Raw genomic sequence first — 22,782 nt, forward strand, 5'->3', positions numbered from 1 at the left:
TATATTAAAGTATATACAAACTTAACACCCAAGGGTATCAAATTGAAACCTTAGGAAAGTTTTAATTAACCAAACAAAAGTATGTGCATCCATGTTCTTGATACGGCCATACTGCAATATATCAGTAACAACTTAGGGTAATAATTTGTCAGTTTCTGTGCTGATAAACTAAATCAAAAGACATTGTGGGCATCCAGGTTGTCAGAAAGGTGCATCAACAATGCCTCAGGAACGGCTAAAAGTATTAAGTTTACAATTAACTGAGGATTAGGTTTAAAGTCATTAAGCTGGAACTTTTGGGAAACGTTGAAAGAGTCTTGAAATAAATCTAACGATATTGCGAGTACCTGGGATGTCAAATGGTTTATCTGCAATATCTCAGGAAATGGTAAGGGTATTAAGTTCAAACTTTTGGAGGGTGTTGAACTAATCAGTAATGACGAAAATTGTCTAGGTTATCAAATGAGGGGCATCTTGTGTCAAATCAAGAGACATAATGAACATCTAAAAAGTCCAAAGAGCGTATAAACTAGCACAAAGGTTAACCCCAAATCAAATGACACAAAAGGTGTCACTTCCGACGACAAAATATTTTAATCTGAGTAACTCCCGAGCTCGTCGGCTACAGTTGAGAGTCCCGTCCGCCAAGAGTACCGTAGAACTATCTACAACACTGGCTATTTTGTAATTTCTTAACCTGGCTTAGCTAGTAATGCATCTTCCAGGTGCATACTGCAATCAGGTCTACTGCAGGTCTACCTGGAGTAGGTCTACCCTACTGCAGGTCTACCCTATTAAAGAATGTTGATTTATCATAATTGGTCTTGTTCAGGCCCGATTCTCCCTAACCATTCAAGGACAATAAATGCACATAATATTTTTGTTTTGTCACATTTGAAATATAATTGCTTGCCTTCAGCTTTCTCTCATCTTTACAGGCAATTTTTATTTCTTTCCTCCGTCCCATAGGATAATCTAAGGCTCATAATCCTTTTTTGACAATCTCCCACTGCCTTAAGTCCTCTTCTACTTCCCTCCTGGCTTCCAAGTTCCTTTAGTCTGTTCTGACATTTTTTTTTTATTTTGATAGGGCTATTCTGCCTTTCAGAGTCCTTTTCTGACATTCTCAGCCTCCTCTTCTCTCCTTCTATTAATACTACCGCTACTAACAACTCAGCACAGCACAAATCCACTCTAGGCCAACACGGTACCCATGTGGCATATGGTTTTCTGAAACTCCTAATAAGTCCAGTTCCAATCGTCTGTATTCGTTAGTAAAAATGTCGATACAGTAATTACTTTTTAACGTAGTAGCATACCAAGTTCCAATGGTCATGTTCTTTAAAACATTTAAGTTATTTTGGCCTCGAGAAATGCAATGATCTAGTATACCAGTGCAGGAGGGGTATCACATTTCTTCTCAAATCTATGTCGAAGTACTTAAGCCTGCTTAAAAACCAGAAAGCAAAACCTCTGGGACCTCCAGTATGAAGAATGGGGTCTTGCGCGAACCTAGGCCCCCTTTGGTCACAACATTGTTTTCAGCACTTGGCGATGCTCTTCTATCAACAAGAGTTGAAATCTTGAACAGACAGTCTCAAGCCTATTATCTCTGACTCATTATGTTTTCATGCCTACAAATATTATGCGACTACGGGGAGGCAGCCTATAGTAGATAAATTAGCTAAGAAGAGGATTTTCAGCCTGAAAATGCCCGTCTAAACAGACCCAGCCCAGAAGAATTATCCATTAATCGCAATCCTGTGTCGTTTTCCTCCCTTTTCGAATCCCTGCTCTCCTTCAGTCTCACCTAATTTGCTTTTCTTTCTTTTTGCATCCTTTACTGCCTTCCATTATAGTCCAGTTCTTTTCGACTGTTTTTTGTCTCCTCTATTACCCAGCATTTACACAATCCATCCCATCTAAACGCTGAAGCATGCACTGAAAATTTGAAGCGATGAAAGTTTCGATCACCTTTCAAACCCTATTTTCCAAATTTTCCAACTTGGAACTAATTCCATGCTCTGAGAAGTGAATTCGAGATTGTAAATGGGATATTGTAATATTTGGGCCAGGTGCGAAATATGAAATTCAATATATGACTACTTTTTTTGGCACATTGACAACTGGCTTAAGGAACAAAGAAGGGCTTAGCCGTTTGGGATTCAAATCGGTAAAGTCAACCCGTATTATTGTACCAGAATTAAAATACAAGGATCATGCATTGTCTGTGCATTGTTGTAAGTAAAAATTACGTGCAAGTACACTCACAAGTTACTAGGTCTCGATGATAATTGGCAAAGCGTAGATATTAGCAAACAATCAAAACCGTGTTTAATTTGTATATTATTAAAATTAAGAACTCTGCTTTTTATTCATAATACACAAATGATACTAATACTATAACCATGCATTGCTGTAATACTATCAGGCATAAGTATTGGATGGAAACAGGTAGTATAATTGCCAAGTACAACTAACTCCTCAGCCACAGACAACAATTCACAGATACAAGAAATTGTTTACTTTTATAGCAAAATTCGATCTTGCCATTTTATTTTTAAGTGACTGGACATTTGACAATAATATTTTTGGAAATTGATAGAGATTCACAAAATACTTTACACAGCAATTTCCTGTTTTTCATCTCATCAACGTTGATACAATTGCTGGGTGTCAAGTGGAAACAAAAAGGTGACAGATGGGAAATACATAATATGGGCAATATATTAAGGGGGAGGGAGGGGGTGTTTGCTCATACACATAAATTTAGCGTGGCGCTAATATCGGTAAAAGTCTAGTTTATTGACTTCTTGCTATTTCAGAAAGGGGTTAGGTTAGGAAAATAAACTTTCAGGGATTGGTCTACAGGCTAAAGTATGTCTCGGTAACATATTTTGAAGTATCTACCTCCACTCCTTCTCCCTCTAGAGGGCCCTGACCTGTGATGACCTTCAAAATATGTGAGTTATACAAGTGAAACCTTGCGAAATAGATCTTTTGCTTGAATGAATTACAACAAAATTGGTTTCAGATTCACAACTTCGCTCTAATTTATAAGATTTTAAAGATTTGCAAATCCATTTCTTAAATTTTGAAGAAAAAAAAACATTGATATGGCTCAGAAATCTACTCAAATTATAACTATTGCATTTTCAGAACCAAAGGCAACAAAACAGCACCTGGTAAGCGAAAATTAAGGTAAAATGTTGTTTTGTCAAAATTTCAGCCTGTCATTAGGCAAATTTCAGGGCTCTCTAGAGGGAGAAGGAGTGGAGGTGGACACTTTAAAATACCTTCCCGGGATATACTTTAGCCTTTAGACTCATCCCTGAAAGTTTCATTTTCCTAACCTAACCCCTCTCTGAGATAGCTAGAAGTCACTAAACTAGAATTTTACCCTAATTTCCTTTAACAATCTCTACTAGACTATCTTTGGATTTTCGAACTGACGCGGACTTTCTAGAAGCCTGATAATACCTAAATTAATAAGGGTGAGAATTTTAGTTTTTGATACATTTGAGTTAACAACTAAATATTAGGCATAAATAATACTTTATTAATTGATTAGTTTCATAGATACAGAAATGTCTAGTAAACCATTAATTTCACAGCTAATTTGTCGTTTGGTGATTATTGGAAGAGGACAGTTATTTATTTTCACCTGAACTTCTTAAGAAGAAAAGGAAGATACAACATTAAAATTCCTACTGTGTACTGTTTGATATGGTAAATACAGTCTAAATTATGCCTGGGGAAAGTATATTGGTATCTTGGGCTACTTACATTTTGAATTTGTAGCTGACACTATAAATTAGCTAGGATGAAAGCGGTTCAAGTTCTAGATTAGATGATATTGAGAAGGAAACATGTTAAGAAAATAAAACTTGCAGATTAATTGTAACTAACACATTTTGACTGCAAGTTCACTGTAATTTAACTCCCTCCATCTAATATACAACTATGTAGCCCAATTTATATTACCTTAGTTTGCACTTAGAGCAGAATAAGGTCTAATGTTTGATCTGTTGTTGAGATGTGAGTTAAAAATTTTGGTAAAATTCTAGTTAATTGACTTCTTGCTATCTCGGAAAGGGTTTAGGTTAGGAAAATGAAACTTTTAAGGATGGGTCTACAGGCTGAAGTATGTCACAGGAAGTATTTTAAAGTACCCACCTCCACTCCTCCCTTTAGAGGGCCCTGAAATTTGCCTACATGACAGGTCTATACCCATTGAAATTGTGACAAAACAACATTTTACCTTAATTTTCTGTTACTAGTTGCTTTTTCTCTGCCTGTAGTTTTGGAAATATAATTCCTGTTATTTGAGTAGAATTCTGAGCCATATCAATGTTCTTTTATCAAAATTTAAGAAATGTATTTGCATATCTTTAAAACCTTATAAAATGGAATTGAGCAAAGTTATGAAGCTGAAAACAATTTTGTTGTACTTCAATTAAGCAGAAGATCTATTTTGCATGGTTTCATTTTTATAACACACATTTTTAAAGGTCATCAAAGGTCAGGGCCCTCAAGAGGGAGAAGGAGTAGAGGTAGTTGCTTCAAAGTCTATCCATTCATCACAAAGCTGTGCGGCTGCAGTGATATCTTCCCATTGCGGAGTGAGGGAAATTTTTGCCTTTTTTAGGTCCTGATCATACTGCCTCTGTAGTGTATGTTTTGGTTGGCCTTGTCTTTGTCTTCCTTCAGGCTGCCATTGGTACACTCTTGAGAGAAGTCTGTCTTCGGGCATGCATAGAACATGACCCAAATATGTCCATCTTTGTTTCTTCAAAACTTTGGTCACTATGGGCTGGTTTGTTTTCAGCCGGATTTCCCTATTGGTAATTTTCTGATACCAACTGATTTTGAGGATCCTTCAAAGGCAAATGTTTTCAAATCCGAGGATACGTTTCTCAAGTTGTTGGTTGAGTTTCCAACATTCACTGGTGTACATCAATATAGACAACACATTGCTGTTGAATAGGTGCAATTTTAAATGAAGTGAGTATTTGTTGCTTCTCCAAATTGGTGTTAGTCTGTTGAAGGTGCCTGATGCTTGTCCAATCCTTCTCTTGATTTCAAATGTTACATTGCCAGTATTTTCTATCCAGCTTCCTAAGTATTTAAATTCTTGGACGTGTTCAACAGATTTATTGGAGCATTGAAGAGTTAGGGGGGAGCCAGATGTGGACATACTTTTAGATTTATCAACGTTGATTGACAATCCAACCTCTAGGGCTTTTTCTGAGATTTCATCAAATAGCAGCTGTAATCAATCTTATATAATAATTAACAAAAGTTTACTAGGTATTGACATTATGTTAATACCTCTCCAGTTGCCACAAACAAGCGCATCACCTTTTTTGAAGAGCCTAATAATGGTTCCTTTCGTCCAGTCACTGGGCATTTTCTGTTCACTCCATATCTGAGTTAAAAGCTCAACCCAAACTGTCATGCAGTTGCGGACTGACGTTTTCAGCATCTCAGATGTAATGCCATCTACTCCTGGCATTCTTCCATTCCTTAGCTTTCTGACAGCGGCTATGATTTCTTCTGGAGATGGTGGTTCTTCATTTACATTTAGAATCATAAATTGTGTGTCAGGAATTAGATCTTGGTCTATTTAGTAGGTTCTCAAAGTGGGTTGCCCACCTCTTGTCAATCATCTGTCAAAAGGGCTCCATTCTCGTCCTTTACTAGATTAGTCCTGTTAGGTTTGACTCCAATCATCTCATTGGTTAATCTTTAGACTGTTTTCGAATCTCCTTTCTTTGCTGCTTCTTCTGCCAAAGCTGCTTTCTGTTCAATAAATTGCTTCTTGTCAGTCTGGGCACTCTTCTTTACTTGTTTGTCTATTTCTCTATATGAGACTTGCAGAACAATTAATTCAGATGTGTCTGAGGCCACCAGAATGAAAGTTTGGCTGATTTTCTTACATCAATTAGTTTCCAGGTTTGTTCAAGAATCCATCTTTCTTTCTTTTTCTTCTTATAGCCTAATTTCTCCTCTGCAACTTCTCTGTACGTGGTTTTAAGTTTCTCCCACATGCGTTCGACATCAGCCCTTGGTTCTAATTCCGATTGCAGGGCTTCAAATCTATTTGAAAGTTCTAATTGGAACATTCATGCTGTTTCCTTGTCATTCAGTTTCTCAATGTTGAAGGTTTTTTGTGTTGTCAGTTTATTGTTTTTCTGTGTTGCTTTTAACTTTAGATGGATCTTAGCAGCCATGAGGTTATGGTCCGATTGTATATCAGCGCCTCTGTAGCCTCTCACGTCAAGTAGACTTCCACCATTTGTGTGAAAAGAGGAGGTGATCAATTTGATTGCATGTGCGGCCATCTGGTGAAGTCCATGTATATTTGTGAATGGTCTTGTGTTGCAACAACGTACCTCCTATGACAAGGTTCAGTCATAGGTTCAGGGCGAAGTCAACAAGTAGCGCTCCGTTTTTGTTCATATCACCTATTCCATGTTGTCCCATGACTTCAGGACCATAATTGTGACAAGATCCTACTTTTGCATTGAGATCACCTATGACACATATGATATTGTGTCTAGGAATTTCTGCAACAACACTTTGTAGTGTTTCATAAAAGTTGTCTTTCTCTATTTCATCTGCTTTGTTAGTTGGTGCATAGCAGGCAACAATTGAGAGTTTTCCATGAGCTGACCAAAATCATGTGTAAATAATTCTTTCATTTACAGGTGTCCATTTTAGCATCACTCGCCTAGCTGCAGGTGACATCAGTACACCCACACCTCCTTGGCGTCTGTTTTCATGTCTGCTGTATGCAAGGACCTAGCTATCTTTTAGAGGTCCCATCCTGCTACCAAGCCATCTAGTTTCACTAATGGCTGCTATGTCTATATTGTACTGTATCACTTCTTTCAGTATCTGTTCAGTTTTTGAGATCTGGTTCATTATTCTCACATTCCAAAATCCGAGCTTTGGCTGTTGTTTTGTAGTCAAAAATTGGGTCAGGGGGCATGCTGAGGTTATTAGGGAAGTAGTAGTCATATCTGAGGCTCAAGTCAATGATTAAGTTGCTGATTTCTTTTTGCAGGGACAGGTAGCAAGCCTATCGCCCAACCCTCTTCCTTTCGCAACTGGAGTTGGGACTGGCTATGGTGGAATTAATTTTATTTTTTTTAAAAATTTTACTAGAATTTTACCAAAGTTTTTTACCCAAAATATGAAAGAACAGCGTTTTGACTTTGTTTGTGCTTACAGCCCAGTGCCATGCCTTTCAACTAAGAGTGTGCTAGGATGGATGCAATATAAGCCCACTTAATAATAGTGACCACAGATAGGGATTATAAAGGGAACCATTCTGTAGTTTAGAGTATCTTCTGTAGTTTACTTTAGTTTATTATTGTTACCTTCTGGGTAAAATTCTAGTTAATTGACTTCTTGCTATCTTGGAAACGGTTTTGGTTAGGAAAATGAAACTTTCAGGGATGGGTCTACAGGCTAAAGTATGTCCCAGGAAGGTATTTTAAAGTACCCACCTCCACTCGTCCCTCTAGAGGGCCCTGAAATTTGTCTACATAACAGGTCTATACATATTGAAATTTTGACAAAACAACATTTTACCTTAATGTTCAGTTACTAGTTGCTTTTCTCTGCCTTTAGTTCTGAAAATGCAATTCCTGTTATTTGAGTAGAATTTGGAGTCATATCAATGTTTTTTTTTCAAAATTTAGGAAATGTATTTGCATATCTTTAAAACCTTATAAAATGGAATTGAGCAAAGTTATGCAAGGTTTCACTTTTATAACACACATATTTTTAAAGGTCATCAAAGATCAGGGCCCTCTAGAGGGAGAAGGAGTAGAGGTAGTTGCTTCAAAATACCTTCCCTGGACATACTTTAGTCTGTAGATTCATCCCTGAAAGTTTCATTTCCCTAACCTAAACCCTTTCTGAGATAGCAAGAAGTCAATTAACTAGAATTTTACTATCTTATGTAGTTTAGAGTAGACACCACTTCACAACATCAATTTCTGATAGAGTGTGAGTTGGTTGGGTATGACAAGCAGCATCAGCATCCTAGCACAAATTTTCATTCCAGGCTACATAGGTCTATATGTTAATCACTATTTATGAAACATGATATCTCCTGTTGTATATTAAAGGTTTGGCTTCCCATTCTTTCTCAAGTCTCATGTCTCCTCACTTAAACAGTTCTAATCATTGATGACCCTTTGGCTAAAGAAGTCTTATCTGATTCTACAGTTAAAACCAGACCTATGAAACTTCTTGAATAGCCTTTTGTTTGTCTTTTGTTGGGTAACTGGTTAAAGAGCTTGTTTTGGGGCTGGTCAACAAATTTAAATGTGAGTAGCATGTCACTCACCTACATTGACATTGGCATACATAGGGCCTACTTTAACATTGCTAAGGATATTTGGTATAGGATGAGGGCAGTACAAGGCAACCAACCAGCAATGGAAAGTTACATTGTGGTCTTAGTTTTTAGCAAGGCCTATTCAATTTAAGATTTGAAATTTTTTAGTGAAGTTGACAAACTTTAGAAGTTATCAATCAATTTAATAAGGGATGCATTGGTGAAACCTTGTTTAACTGATATTATTCCATACTCTTACACAAAGCATGATATCTTCCTAAACCTAGCAGTAAAGCTCACAATTACCTCTATAGTTAAACATACTGTCGAATCAATGATCTCAATTTGGTTATCTAGACTATGAAAATTCAGATGTTTTTCAAAGTGAATTCAAGAATGTGTGTCATAGTTAAAGAAAACTTGACTTAGTTCCAAGAAATTGCATCTATTCTTGGATGAAGAGTCGTCTTAATACCATCCTAAAGGTCAACCCTGATATTCAAGGTTCAGTAGAAAAATATTTGAAAAAATAATCTCTGTTTTCAATAATGTCCTGCTCTTGTTGTTTTAGAATTCATTGGCAGACCACTGGTAAATTAGATCTAGGAGGACCCTGACCCCCTCCCTCCTGATGTATCTATCTGTCTTCACTCTTTTGTTTAAATAAATTTGTTATTTTGGTCTAGAAATCCCTAATTCACCTTAATTTGTCTGAAAGCTTTGAGGTCTTCCAGACCTTTAGTGCTCTTGTGTTGATTACTGCCCATTGAATCTCTACTGCTTCTTCTCCTACTCCTTGTCAAGTTGTTTTTTGAAGTACTGGATAGAGAGAGCACTGACAGTTGGATTTTTAATTGATTCCAGTGGTTTATGACTCTTCTCAAAAAGAATGATTGGCAAGTTCTTGATCAGGAGCTTGACTGTGGTAGCTTTTTGGATTGTCCTCTTGTTTTATGCTGGCTGGAACTGAGATTGCTGCCAAAAATTGCTGACTTTTCTATCTGCAGCTTGTAAGTAAGTATCATATTGCTGCAAAGCATCTGTAAACTAAAGTGGGTAGTTCAAGGTACCTGAGCTGGTCCTCTCATGAGGTTGATGTAAGACTTTTTATGTATTTTGTCGCCTGTCTCTGTACATTTTTAATGATCCTCACATCTTGTCAATAAGAAGAACCAGCAAGACACAAGCCAAAATTGAGATGGGGTCTGACAAGAGCTTGGTAAAATTATAGCAAACAGTATTACTGGCTTTCGTATAAAGTGAATATACCACTTGATGCCTTTTTTTATGCTCTTTACAAATATAATAATCGCTTCTACCAGAAATTCATATTTAAGTACTTTTTAACCTCTTAAAAATGACCTAAATATGGGGTATAAAAAAGTCTTTAAACATTGGTCTCAAACTTATAACATTGGACTCAAACTTACTGTTTCATTATAAATCCATTTTTTTAATGTTATATTATCCACAAGCACTGATTTTCCACAATTAAATTGGATAAATAAATTTTATCAATGTTATGGCGTTTTCTTCTTCCCTGTCACCGAAATTTCAATTATAGCATGCGTTTTTGGTCTTTTTTTTTACAAAATAATAGGATATTTGAAATTGCAAATCTATAATAGTTTAGAAACAAATTTGAGCTATATATTTGCACATCAGGGGGGTGGGGGTAAAGTATAGCATATATCAAATACGTAAATCTGAATTTCCGGTAGAAGCGACTATTATATTTGTAAAGAGCATAAAAAAAGGCATTGAGTGGTATATTCACTTTATATGAAAGCCAGTAATACTGTTGGCTATAATTTTACCAAGAGCTTTACATAGTTTTTTAAATATAGATCCCTGTCTGCTATTAATAGTCCATTTTAGTAATCCAAGACTAGAGCTTGCACAGGAAACAACATCCTGAACATGGCTATGAAATTTAAACTTATCACCAATGATCATGCCAAGATCCCTTTCTTCTGCTCTGCTCTCTTACTTTTGTGGTGGGATTATAGATTGTATAGTTAGCCATTGGGTTATTAGGTCCAAAGTGCAATACAGAGCATTTTCCTGTGTTGAATTGGAGAAGTCAGTCTTGGGTCCAATCTTGTAGCTCATCTATGTCATGTTGGATGCTTTGGGGGTATGCAATACCAAAGAGTTTGGCACCATCAGTGAACAGGTGCATGCCATTGTTCATATGGTTAAATATGTCATTGATGTAAATCAGAAAGAGAGTTGCACCCAGTACAGTATCCTGTGGTACTCTGCTCATTACTTTGGCCTTGTCAGAGTAAATTGGTTAGTCATCTGTTGCAAATAAGCAAACCTTCTGCTTGCAATTTGTAAGAAATTTCATTGACCAGTCTACAACAGCCTGATTGATACCTACAGTGGATATATGTGCTTGAGTATTTTGACTACAACTGAGGTCAGGCTAATAGGCTGATAATTTTCAGGCTTTGAATGGTTTTGCTTCTTGAAAACTGGTGTAATATTGGCTATTTTCCAGTCTGCTGGCAGCTCTCTAGAAGTAAGTGAATTCTGGAAAATTTTCCTAAGTGGTTCTGCTATGATTGCTGCAGTTTCTTTTTTAAAAGCTTGGGATGTAGGTTATCAGGTCCTGGCAACTTGTTAGTATCTAACATCTGTAAGCGTCTGAGAACCTCTGTGAGTGATAAAGTGATGCTATCCATCGGGGTTTTTACAATGTGTTCTGGTGTAGGAAGTAAAGGACCATTGGGTTCAGTAGTAAAAACAGAAACTAATTGCTGATTTAATAAGTTTGAAAGTTTGTTGATGTCAGTTATATCTTCATCTTCCTTTGACACCACTTTCCTGATGCCTTGTCTATTATAGTCTTGGCTAGAGACATATTGCCATAATTTCTTTGGGTTTGTTTTAGCTTGATCTTCAAGCTTAGATTCAAAGCTTGTATACAAATTGCATTTCAAGTTTTTAAGTTTGTTCTTGCTCTTTGAGAATTTAAGAATCCTAAAGATTTTTGACAGACTATATTTTTTGCACATTCAAGATGGACTAATATGCGTAATTGCTTTTTGGTGAAATTACATTTTGAGCCCTTAAAGGGCTTATAACAGCCCATAGTAACCAGTTGAAAAGTATGTTTCTTAAATAAAAAGACTGGCTAGTGAGAAAAAATTCTTATTTGTAGCTAAATTAGAAGTGGTAATCATTATCTTCATTAGTTTTTGTAGTAAAATGTTATCTTGACATCCAATTTAAATAAATTTCTAAAAAGATCTAGAAACCCCCAAGAAACTATGTCAGTTTTGCTGTGACAATATTTTCAAGGGGTTTTAGGCTCTTTTTAAGAACTCCTACAAGTTCATTTTCAAGATAACATTTTCCTATTGAGATTACAGAAAATAATAATTACCTATTGTGAATGAACTACATATGACAATTCTTTCTCACTAGCCAGTTTTTTAAAGATTTATTTTTATTTTTGCTGCTATAGACTGCTTTAACCTTTTGGGGTCCCATTAAGGTTTCAAAATAAAAATTGCCCCAGAAACAATAACTGAACTAAAGAAAAGGTATTTAGTGATGTATCCACTTTCATCCTAACTAATTATATTGAAAACTGCAAACTTACCTAAAAATCTTAAACAAAGTGTGTGACTTGACAAAATGAAAATCTTCCACCTAGAGGGGAAAAATAAAATGATAAGTAATTTTTTTTGTCAGCTCATTCTTTGCTTTCAAACATAATTAACAAAAATCAAAATAGTATTCCCGGTTCTATATATCTTTGTAGTTTTTGTATTTGTAATAAAAAATTTTAAAATAATTTTCTTCTGTCTTTCTGCATGCTTGAAATGAAGCAACATACTCTAACAGGGACTTGCAAGCATCATTAAGTTTGGTGTGTCTAGCTAGCAAGTCAATTAGACCTGGGGATTGGTCTACTGCAGTAGGTTACCTGAATGGTTTGCTCAGGTACTTCAAAACATAGCAGACTCAAACTTTGTCACAGTGTAAATATAAGATAGACAAGAACAGCAGTTTGTCCCCTCTGGATGAAAAAACAGCAAAAAAAAATGTGCAACTATAATTAATTCTGCTGCATGCCTCAAGCATGTGAGATACATAAAAAATATATGATTTTCTTATTCATTTTTTTTCTTAAAATAAAAAAAAGGCACACTTTTCCAAGAATAAACTTCCTGTTTTTTTAAATTATTGTGAATTTCTTAGACATTTTGTCTATCTATGTGTTGTATTTCAAAATAATTCCTATTTTTTTTTGTTTTTTCACTTTAAATGTTGATTGTAGGCAAGAAGCTATTGATCAAAATTTATTTTACAGTAAAAAACAGTGTTTGAACAAGGTCATTTACCTTTGCTCATGCCCAATAATTTTCAGTAAAACCATTGCCTCGTTCTAAAAAAATTATTGATGTAGAATTACATTCAATTAGTCCTCAGTACGAGTTCTTTAGACTTGTTCAGCACCTCCCAGAAATCCTCATAATCCACAATGTAGTAGGCTAGTCAAGTTTATGTTGCAAAAATTCAAACACCTTAGAATACCAACAAGAAGATATTTTGTGTAAGAAAAAAGGTTATATTCTCACCTATACCTGCAAAGAGCTAGAAGGTGGAGAGAGGATTCCCTACTGAATAAAATTAGTCTGAATTATCCTCTGCTGAACAAACAAGAAATCTAAATGCAGTAATGTAAAAATCAAGATCAAAAATTGCAAACATAGTACTTGGTGCAAACAAAGCATATGGACAATGACAACCAGACCCCCCCCCCCCTCACGATCTTTTTTCGCCAAATATGTTAGATTAAAATTTTGAGATGAAATTTTGGTAAAATTCTAGTTAATTGACTTCTTGCTATCTCGTAAAGGGTTTAGGTTAGGAAAGTGAAATTTTCAGGGATGGGTCTACAGGCTAAAGTATGTATTGGGAAGGTACTGTAAAGTACCCACCTCCACCCCTTCTCCCTCTAGAGGGCCCTGAAATTTGACTACATGACAGGTTTGGTAAATGTTGACATGGCTCAGAATTCTACTCAAATAACAGGAATTGCATTTTCAGAACTAAAGGCAGAGAAAAAGCAACTAGTAACTGAAAATTGAGGTAAAATGTTGTTTTGTCACAATTTCAATAGGTATAGACCTGTCATCTAGGCAAATTTCAGGGCCCTCTAGAGGGAGAAGGAGTGGAGGTGGGTACTTTAAAATACCTTCACGGGACATACTTTAGCTTGTAGACCCATCCCTAAAAGTTTCATTTTACTAACCTAAATCCTTTCCGAGATAGCAAGAAGTCAATTAACTAGAATTTTTCCGAATTTTTTTTTCAAAATAGTACAAAGGTCATATAACTATGCCTTCAGGATTGACAAAGCCCCCACAGCCCCAAAGGCACGGACTGTAAGTTACACAAGTAGTCCGTTGTTAAAATGTTAGGTTTTTCATGGAAGGGTTGGTCATATAAACTTTGGAAGGGGCCCAGTCAATTGGAATTGAAAGGTTTCTTGTATATTTTAAGAGTCAATGGGATCGGAGGGAATTCAGTTCCCCCCTCCCCTTACGCTCTTTTTTCCAAATATATTCGATCCATAATTTTGAGATTGGCATTTTCTTCAGAATAGTCCAAAGGTCAGTTAACTATACCTCCGGCATTGACACCCCTCCAGTCCTTGGGGCTATGGCTCTACTAGGTCACCAAAAAGGCTGAGGGGATCAAGGTGACACATAAGGAAATTTTGAGTGCCGAGCACAATCAAAGCACTATGTTCTTGCTGGTTGTTGAAAGGGAATATCAGCAATATCTAAGGAATACTACTACTACTACTACTAATAACTCACTGCAGCACCAAGCCGCCTGAGGCCAACACAGCTGCGCACGCTCCTCCTCCAACCTAATCTATTTAAAGCCTCCCTCTTTACACCCTCCCAGGAAGTTCCCATTTCCTTTAAATCTTTATTTATGACATCCTCCCAACCCAGACAAGGACGACCTGCTTTCCGTGTAATCCCAGACGGTTGGCCAAAAAGGACAATCTTTGGTAATCTGTCATCCTTCATCCGTAGAACGTGGCCTAGCCATCTCAACCTTTCTTTCATTATAGCCCAAGAAAGCGGGATTGAACCACACTTTTCGTACAACCTACTGTTTGAAATACGGTCAGTCAGCCGGGTACCCAGAACAATCCGTAGGCAATTTCTCTGGAAAACATCTAGTAAATTTTCATCTGCTTTTCGGAGTGCCCATGCTTCAGAGCCATATTTGACCACTGTCATCACTGTAGCTTCCAATATTCTAATCTTGGTTTCTAGACTTATCTTTCTATTCTTCCAAACTTTTTTTAACTGTGAAAAAACACCCTGAGCCTTAGCTATTCTACTTTTAACATCTTCACTGCTCCCACCATCTTTACTAATAATACAGCCAAGGTAACTGAAGCTCCCAACCTGATCAATCTTTTCGTTACCTAATGTCACCTGTTCATCTTCACTTATTCCTAGCCTTAGTGACTTAGTCTTCTTAACATTAATTTTCAAGCCTATTTTAGCACCATGAACTCGTAAAACCTCTAAAAATTCATTCATTTTGCTCACACTTTCATCTAATATGCTTAAATCATCAGCATAATCTAAGTCTAGGAGCGTTCTTCCTCCCCATTTGATTCCATGGTCTCCAATTGCCATTCCTGTGCTCCTTAAGACGAAGTTCATCAAAATGATCCATATAAAGGGGGATAGAACGCAACCCTGCTCAACTCCTGATTTAATACAAAACCAGTTGCTAACCTCATTTCCTACCTTAACCGCAGCAGTATTATTCTCGCACATAGCGCAAATCACTTTAATGTATTTTTCAGGTATACCATATAATGATAAGACCTTTGTTAACGCTGTTCTATCAACATAATCGAAAGCTTGCTCATAATAGATAAAAATGAGGACCAAAGGTGTTTGACAACGAAGGGACTTCTCAATTATTAACCTAAGAGTGAAAACATGGTCGACACATCCTCTACCTTTTCTAAAACCGCATTGTTCTTCCCTTAAAACTTTGTCTACAGCATGTCTCAGTCTAAAAAGTATCATATTACTCAGTAATTTGCTACCTACAGAGACCAGACTAATGCCTCGATAATTACGACACTCACTCTTGTCACCTTTCTATCTAAGGAATGGCTGAGGGTATTAAGTTGGAACCTTTAATGTATGTTAAGGAGATATTGAAGGGAAATTGATGGGCAACCCTCCCCCATCTTTGTCTATTGTAGGTGCCCCCCTCTGCTCAACAGTTACCAAAACTTTGAAATTGTCATTCTGTTAAACTAGTCAAAAGGTCTAACAGCTGAAAAAAGAGGGAATGTTTGATTATGGGTTTATCCAAAACCACTAAAGGCAAAAACTTGTACCTCATTAAAAAGTTTCATGTTATACATATCTGTAGATAGCCAAGCGCCAATCTGTCCAACTCACGGTTTGGAGGTATGACTGAACAGAAGATTATCTTGAACCTGGTTTTAAAATTTGTATCGAGGTCGATGCTTGATGTATTAAGAGCCAAGACAATTGTCAGAAAGGCAGTGAGTTCTTCACCCACGGCGCTCTTTTAAAAGCTAAAGAGGTATTACAGGGTGAGCTTGCAATCAGTTCTAGATTAATCAAAGGTCAAAAGGACGATGATAATGTTTTAGATTTATGTAAATGGTTTGCTAGTGGCTGAAGAGAAACGAGTCATGCCAATATTTGTAATTTACTTGCCGAGTGATATACCTGTTATTGGTGATACGGTTACTGCTTCTGTGGTCTCGCAAGTGAATGAACTCAATCGAAGAATCGACGGGTTTATCCAGGCAAAAACTAATAAACAGGAGGAATCTGGCTTTACTACCCCCCACGCACCTCCTAATCAACTCCTGCGTAACGCAAAACCACTTGCATATGATCTAATTTCGAAGAACTGTCCCAACTTGTCTTCACCAGAACAAGGGAAGCAATTTTAGACCGTCTACCTCCGGTTGCTTCGAAAGATATTGAACAACTAAAGCGTTGAAAGTTGTCATACGAAGCTAAAGTGCAGCCAATTATGTTGATGAAAGTGTGAAACAGTCCCAGAAAAATATAACAGCCTCATATAAAATTTACTGTTTTAAAAAGTAGAGTTGAGAGAAAGAGTCAAACTTTAGCGCAAAGAGCAAGGCGTTGAAGAGGGAACAGCCCCTTTCATATACGGGGTAATTTCTGTTCGTTTTAAGTTTTAATGTCGCTCCTTACTTTCAGTTAAAAAAAAACTTGTTTTTTTATTTAATTATTATTATAGACGAGTAAATAAATCTTAAAATGACTAAAATCAAATTGAATTTTCAAATAAAACTCAAAAGCAACAAAATTACTATGTGCCCTTAGTCTAAATCGTAAAAGTCTAAAGCTTGTTGCGTCTTCTGTGGTTTACTGAAAACAAAAATTCGTTTCAAATATTTTGTTTTATGTTAAACATTGAAATATAAAAATTTAACTGCAGTGAATTAAAGCTTGTATTGCTGAGTTTCCGTGAATTATTATTAGTCTATATTAAATATTCATTTTATTTTTATAACTTCCTTCCAGTTATCTTGATTATTTTAGTGGTATTCTATTTATTTGTGGTCGATGTTACGAAAAACAAAAGCATAGTGTTCAATATACATATAGCTTAACATAAAACGTAAATGACGCACCAGGGTTTAGAGTTTTACGGTTAGCTATGGGGGAAAATGGCAGTGGGCAAACTTTTGATTGCAGCAACTTTGTTCGTTTTAAGTTTTACTTGAATATTCATTTCAATTTTTGGTCATTTTAATATTTGTTTATTCATCTTTATTATAGTACCTTTCATTTCTATGTTTGCCATAATCGTTTATTCTAATTTCTGTTCGTTTGGATTTCATCTATTCTTTAATAGTTATTTCTGGTCGTTTTGGGTTTGAAATACCGTATTATAAGAATTTATTTTAGCTGGTGTTAAGTTTAATATGGCCCTTTGCTTTTCTTTGAAAAACTTTCTTGCAAAAGTTTTGCTTTAATCAATTTTAGGAAGAGTCGGTAAAAGCTTGTCAGATGGATTTAAAAGAAAGAATACTTAGACCTTTATGTAGAGAAATTTAATTAGCCATAAAATTTCAAGGTTAAATCATTTTTGGAGATACAAGTAGTTCTTATAGAACTGAAAAAATGAGTTTGTTGCTTTTGTTTTCTTAGCTGGCTCATACAAGAAGAACTCTGAGTTTAAATGTGACAATTCAACAAGTTTCAAACCAGTTGCAGCTGGCCTGTCGCTCTTTTTCCAGTGGTAATAGAAACAATCCTAATTCTGGGATTTCAGAAGACATTGCAGAAAAAGGCAGGTATTTCTTATTTTTTCATCTTTGGGAACATGTACTTAAAGAAAGAGTGCTCTATAGTTGAAAATCAACTGTTCGGCATAAAAGATACATGCCAGTTATTGGTGTTATTTATATTGTAACCTTCATAAATGTTTAGCAATAAATCATAATAGTCTTAAATGCATTAAAATAAAAAGATTTTGCGAATTTAAATTAACATATTTTTTATATGTGTTAAAAAATTTAATGTAATACAACTGTTGATCTTCTTCCTCTGCTAAGCTTTTCAGCCTAATAAGATTTTCAGTCAAAACTGTTCAGCCCTTTTCCTTTTGACTCTTTATAAGAGATGCGTTGTGGTAATACTGGCTGCGTTGCAACCACTACTACGAGTGGTTGCCAGTTGTTCATTGTGAGATAGCTTGGTTTCAATTAAATGTCTTGCTGTAAATCTTTTGATTCCAGGAACTGAATGATCAAGGTGTGTATTTCGAGTTCACTACTCTTTGTGAGGTTAAGGCTGTTAGGTCATTGACTGATGGTGGAATTTTCTGGTATTTGAAGTACTTTAACAGTTTACTTTAAAGGACAAGCTGTTCAGGCGTCAGCATATTGCATTCATATAGACAATGGCCAATTGTTTTATTTCTTATATTGCAATGTCTGCAAAGTGGGGAGAGGAAATTAAACTAGCAGAATTTGAGAACTGATAGGATAAAGCCTATAGTTCTAGCTCATTAGCACCTGAACGGATTCTGTGGCAAATTTTTAAGTGGTACTTATTGGGGAAAGGTGATAATTTTGGTTTATTATTAGTAAATGAGCCTCTGATAATCTCATCTGATATGTATATCTGACGGGGGTAGGTATCCCACTTGGCTGGTCAATATTTAGGAATACTTTTTCCTATTTTATCTGCTTGATGACAAGTGCCTTGGAATATGCTGGAATTATGTCATTATTCCTATTGAAGTAAGTGCATTTTTGAGACTAAGACAATAGAAAGTATGTGTCCGTTTTGTATTTACATGCCATATCCAGGAAGTCTAGGCTTGACGTTGAATCTGAATACATCATATTTGTTTTTGTATATTATGACTCATAGTATTCCTAACATATTCCAAAGTCATGGTGTTTATCTCAGCTGACATGATAGAAACATTATCAAAGAGTTTCTCTCACCCATTGTAATATTAAGGGATGAGAGATAAGCTCCAAATGAAATCTTAATATTTATTGTAGTCTCATCAACAGAAATTGGGAAATGGTTATTGTAAGTAATTTTATTATGTTAAGCAAAGTTTTCCTGTGTAGCCTATATTAGGTGGGGGTAAGTTCTTTTGTCCAATATGAGAATTCGTATTTATTATGAGAAGGGTTCAAATCAATGGAGGGGTTAGGGAGAACGTGGGGGCAATAGATCTGGCTAGCACTGTAAGTCAAATTTGAGTACTTGTAAACTCAAGTGTGATGGCTCTATGAGAACCCGACCGATATGGATTTTTGGGGTGCGATACCGAATTAATTTGCCGATAAGTTGCCCTCCGGAAAAAAGCCTTGCATTATCTATCCATATTCATGCTCACATGTTTGTTCCTGGTCTATTGCACACCAGAGAACAGCCTCAATAATTTATTGTGGATTCCAAATAATGCAAAACCGATTTATTTAGAAAAGATCAACAAAAACAATTAAATCAAATAATGTTCTATTCTGGACAGTGGTTGATAAGTACAGTCCAAATGGAGCAAGCTGTAATGGAGAAAGCACAATTTTTCAACATTTTCTCCTTTAAAGACCTTCGTTTTATCATCATAAGCGTTCCCATCTGTGCACAAAACTCTTTCGCTAGAGACATGAGAAGGCGGGCAGCAGAGATATTTCCGAGCAAGTTGTGCTAGTCTCTTGAAACGACTGTTGGCACTCGAGTACCTTTCTAGTTTCTGATTAATATTATCTGCTGACTCTTCTTCCTTACTTGTTGAAGTTGCGAGCGGGTTGTCAAATAGGCAGTCAATTAAATTTGATGTGTCTCTTCTCCTTTGTTTCAGATTTTCCTCCTCTTCTGTTGCAGTGGCTAATTTTGTTTCTTCCAATGTCTGACTGTGTGTTTCTTCTTGTGGCCATCTTTTAGCGTTACAGAGTGCCTCTTGATTTAGGGAGTCGGCGCTTGTATCTGGGATCAAGGAGACAAGCAAGAAAAACTCTTCTGGTTGTACGCTCTTGAACTCACCATACATTTCGAACATAGTTGCATCGGGTATGTATTGATAAGTCTTGACTTAACAAATATACTTGGACTTCATTTGACTCACCTCTGCTGCTGCTCTTTCCACCATGGTCAGACTTAACTGGTGGCTCTGCCCCAAGGACTTGACAAACAAACTTACCTGAGGAAAACCGGCACCATCTTCTGCATAAATTGCACATGAAAAAAAAACATGGTCGATATCCGGTAATTTTTTCCTATAACTGATAGTGACACTGACCCCCATATTGGCCAGCTGATACATTGGTTGGACCTTAGCTTATATACATGGATGGAACTCTTTGCCAGTTATGCAGGGTTTGTGAGCTGTTGGCTTCGATTTTTGAGAAACAATTAATTAGGAGGAATTTTCTTCTGTCATTTATTGATGATAAACTACTCCCTTTATGCAGAAACTTAGCGATTGTGTGCAGAAAGAAGTTGAAACACGCTTGCCTTTGTATTATTATTATCATAACAGATACTATTATATATTCATACTGGAGAGGGTCAGGGGAAGTCTTCTCATAAATGTTTTCTTTGCTACTTATTTTATTTTTCAAGTTGGTGCCGTTTTGACCACCAGGCTTTTTTGTGTGTTCTGGTTTAATGTTCTTTGTTTTGTCTTGTGGAGAGCATGATTTGCTGCTTTAGTCAGAATAGATGTTAAAACTATGGCGTGCGTATCAAACGTATATTTGAAAGATATGACCCCTGAGAGGGATTTAGGATTTGACCATTTAGCTTATCCTCGAACTTTGCCCAGTTTGCTTTTAGACTTTATGTAGTGGGTTGTTTGTGGCTAAACTTTTGCATGTTCGTTTATTGTAGAAATAATTGTAAATTGGCCTTTGAGGATATTTTCTATATTGTTCACGTGAATTTTATTCTATATATTTTTATTTTGTGGAACAATTTATGTTTAATTGTGAAACTTTTCACTTATAACATCAAAGTAGGTATTTAAATTTGAGGAAGTTGCACTTGCTGATCAATATTATCTTATATGAAACTTTCAGTAAATTTTACTACTTTATTTGTTGCTTATTCTCCCAAAGCAGGTTATGGGCATTAAAATACCCACATGCTATTAGATTTGTCAACATATTATAATTAATTACATTAATGAAGGAATTGGTAGAATTTGCAATTTGGCCTTTAGGGTTATAATAGCTAATCATATAAGGATTGGTATTATTCAGCCACACTTTGAGTTCAATGGCATCAATATCATTATTAAGTACTAGAAAATCAATTCTGCCAAATTTTATGTCATTATTTATTCTTATGGCCACACAACCACCTTTTCTCTCAGATGGCCTGTCCTTTTTGAGGATAACGCATCCCGGGATTTTGGTCTGCCGGTTTTAAGCATGGTAGGTTTCCTTTAGACAGCCTATGTCAGTACTATTTTATTCATGAAAGATATTAATTCATTTAATTTATTTTCTGAAAGTGATCTTACGTTCAATCGAAGTATTGAGACGTTTTGCTATGTGGCTTTAGTGTTCATTTGATTGGATTTTGATGTTTAAGTTTGCTAGGTGTAAAGCAAGGACCTATTTTGCTTGGCTGAGCATGTAATTGAGTAGGTACATTTTCGCCAAATTATTTAACTGTTGTTTTACGTGGCTGTGGAAGATTGAATGTGTCTATTGTGTCGAAATTTATTTTTAGTAAAAGACACATATTAGGCGTCAGCTTATTTAAGTACTCATTAGAATTGTCATTAATTATAGTGTTGTTTCCTGGTAAGGTTTCTGTTTAATTTCTGTTTAGGAGTGGTAGCCAAGGAAGGGCCTTTTTATATGAGGAGGAAGATGGGTTGGTTTGATAGAGGTTTTAGAAGGGAGGGCTGTTGCTTTGGGGAAGCTTAAGTTGGTTGTTCTTTGTGTGGCAGTCTAAGTTTGTTTGGTAGAAATTAGTGTCTGGATTGTGTGTACCGGTTTTGCTTCCTGAGCTGCAAATAGGCAAAGTGTGACTTTTTCAGCTGCTATTTGGAGAGTTAGTTTTTTCGTTGTCAGGGCTAAATCATTTATTTTTATATTCAGGGAGGCCTTTGCAGTTCATGCAAGTTGGGTGATCTTTCATGCAGTTTAGCGTTTCTTTGGGATCGGTTCAGAATTCAGAGTTTTAGTTATTCATTACCAAGTTTATAAAAAGAAAAAAAAAAACAACTTCGACATACTCTCCCTCGTAAGGTTCTATGGCCAGAAAAGAAAAACAGGAGGAAAAAAGTGAAGCAAATACAAAAAAAAAACATTTTCAACGTAATGCATTTACATCTCGAAGATACTCAACATACGCTCACACACAAACGAACCAAAATCCAATCATCCACCTCAAAATTTTCGAAACCATAACCTAGCCAGGGGAGTATCACATGATCTCAAAATGTTTTAAATTGCATGTATGAAACCAAGCCATGAGAGATGCAGTCTACCTATAAAATTGGTTATTTCGATAACTACCAGTCAATAAAGAAAGAAGTCGTTCTTCAAGGTATAAAATGTCGTTAAAAGCAGAACGAAGTAGGAACATTCGCCTGTAACCGGAAAGAAAGGGTACTTAACGGTTATATAATAGATACTCGGGAAGTGAAGTTCGATGAATGCTAATGAAATGAAACAAAACATGATGAATGTATGATAGTTTAGAAACAAATTTGGGTTATGTATTTGCACATTAAAGGGGAGGGGGTAAAGCAGAGCATATATGAAATGCGTAAACTAGCCATTGCTGTAATTAATATATGCTATTCTTTACCCCCACCCCCTAATGTGCATATATATAGCCCAAACTTTTGATAAAGCTAATGAAATA

General features: G+C 36.1%; 1 protein-coding gene across 2 annotated transcripts in view; it reads left to right on the forward strand.

Annotated features, from left to right (window-relative positions):
- The first annotated feature begins 3,624 nt into the window (after window positions 1-3,624).
- The window catches only part of LOC136030364 (cobalamin trafficking protein CblD-like), a 57,810-nt gene continuing 38,652 nt past the window's right edge, over window positions 3,625-22,782 (forward strand). For both annotated transcript variants that reach the window (XM_065709287.1, XM_065709286.1), the window contains exons 1-2: window positions 3,625-3,729; window positions 17,587-17,728. The gene's annotated coding sequence lies outside the window, so the exon portion shown is untranslated. The remainder of the gene's footprint in view (window positions 3,730-17,586; window positions 17,729-22,782) is intronic.

Source organism: Artemia franciscana, chromosome 8, assembly GCF_032884065.1.
Source record: "Artemia franciscana chromosome 8, ASM3288406v1, whole genome shotgun sequence".
NCBI lineage: Eukaryota > Metazoa > Arthropoda > Branchiopoda > Anostraca > Artemiidae > Artemia > Artemia franciscana.